At 63.6% G+C, this 1,855-nt stretch overlaps 1 protein-coding gene across 1 annotated transcript in view; it reads right to left on the bottom strand.

The window, feature by feature from the left end:
• Nucleotides 1-645, bottom strand: part of ITPK1 (inositol-tetrakisphosphate 1-kinase) — a 122,334-nt gene extending 121,689 nt beyond the window's left edge. The window contains exon 1 of the mRNA XM_024736274.1: nt 628-645. The gene's annotated coding sequence lies outside the window, so the exon portion shown is untranslated. The remainder of the gene's footprint in view (nt 1-627) is intronic.
• Between the last annotated feature and the right edge of the window lie 1,210 nt (nt 646-1,855).

The following is a 1,855-nucleotide window of genomic DNA, read 5'->3' as shown; positions in this document are numbered from 1 at the left end:
AGAGTCTCTCCAACCATCCTCCCTTCCCCAGTGAGCTCCTGACCCAAGTCCAACCCAGGGTGAGGCAACACAGGGGTCAGGAGCCCCCACTGACTCAGTCCACACTCCAGGGGCCAGGGGTACATCGGGAGGATCAGATATGGCCACTGAGAGCAGAAAAGGGGTGACAAGGGGGAGGGGGACGAACCCTGGGCAGGGGGAGGAGCATCGGTGGAGAAGACGATACCACCCTCAGCCATAATACAAGAATGGTCCAGGGTAGGAGAAGGCCTGTCCCCAGAGCTCTAACAGCCGAAGCAGAGCCCCTGGGGGCTGGAGCTCCCGCAGCGGAGCCTGAGGACAGGCGATGGCTGGGTGGCTACGCCCCTCACCCGGCCCATCCCCACCCCCACCAAGGGCGCCACAACTCCCGCACCAGCAAAGCAGAGCAGTTCCTCAACCCTGACACACCGCCAGCTCCAGCTCGGTCCCGCCGGGGAGGCAATCACATCCATTGCACGGGGAGAGAAGTTAAAAACGAGAGCACGTAAGGAGAGGCCAAGCGCCCAGACTCTGCAGGGAGGGGGGAACACTGAGCGCTGAAGGCCCCCCCAGCTGAACAACGGCGAGGGTGTGGTCTGTACTCACCTGCACGACTTCTATCCCTCGCTTCCTGTGGAGAAAAACAAAGAAAACACAGGTTACTCCAGCAGGCAGGAAGCATCCTTCCAGAAACTTCACTAGGGCCAGCTGGAGGCAGAGCAGTGACGAGACTGCAGCTGCACCTCTCAGGCCATGGTCCCCAGAATGGCCTTGTTTTCAAGGGGGAGGTTTATGAACTCCTAGCCAGCCCTCAAAGCCACCTTGCGGCTGAAAGAGAGGGCTGGGTGCCCAGAGAAAGCTGGCTGGAGGCCACTCACGGCCAGCCGTTCCGCACACCAATCCCGGGGCCAAGGCTTCGGGGGCACAGCTCCAGCCTGGACCACCCCAAGACCCTCCCACCACCGATGGCCTTAACCCAACCCCCCAACCCCACTCCCTCCCAGGTCAGGTCGGACACCTTGGCCCAGTCCCTCAGGCCGGCCTCAGCCCATCCCACCGCAGCCCATCCACATTCCCACGTGCAAGAGGCCCCAGGCCCTTCAGTCCTGCCCGGCTGCTTGTCCACTGCTGGCCATCTCTGCCCCACTGACATCCTGCCCGCCCTCTGAGCCTGGTTCAACCACCACGCTCCTCGCCAATATCCTTCCAGGCCTGGACTTCGCCTTCCCCGTGTCTCCCCACACAATCCCAGGGCCGCCGTGCCCCCACACACGTGCCCTCACTCACCCAACCCCATGGAGCCTGGGTTGGGGTCCGTGTCTCCAGAGGAGCACACAAAGGCTCCCTGCCAACTCCCCCACCCACAGCCCTTACTGCAAGCGGTTCAGGACACACAGGGCTGCGTGGCATCTCCAAGCCTCGGTCTCCACCCTCCATCCCAGGCTTCAGGATTCGGCTCCAACAGACACCCTCCCAGGAAGCCTTCCCAGACTCACGGTGTCCTCTCCCGGCCCGCACACGCCGGGTCAACTTGGGGCACCGCTTCCCAGCCCATGGTTCCGGAGCACCGACCGGCTGTCCCCTGGGGGCAGAGCGCGTGTGGACCGCAGACAGCACGCCAACAGCCCGGGCCGTGTGCGCTTTCCTGAGAACAGAGGCTGAGCCCCCACAGACACTCAGAGGAGGCTGTGATCAGGCGAGGTCAAGGCCTGGGGCTCTCTCGCCCTCACTCCCTCCTTGGAGCAGGGTCTGAGGCAAGTTCGCTGTGCGCCCGCCTGGCATCCAGATGCCCCTGAACATAGATACAGGAGCCGCAGCTCGGTTCCTGTGCCTG

This window comes from Neophocaena asiaeorientalis, unplaced genomic scaffold, assembly GCF_003031525.2.
Source record: "Neophocaena asiaeorientalis asiaeorientalis breed wild unplaced genomic scaffold, Neophocaena_asiaeorientalis_V1.1 scaffold152, whole genome shotgun sequence".
NCBI classification, from domain to species: Eukaryota; Metazoa; Chordata; class Mammalia; order Artiodactyla; family Phocoenidae; genus Neophocaena; species Neophocaena asiaeorientalis.
Note: the sequence above shows the minus strand (reverse complement) of the source record. Positions and strands in the feature narration are given on the sequence as shown.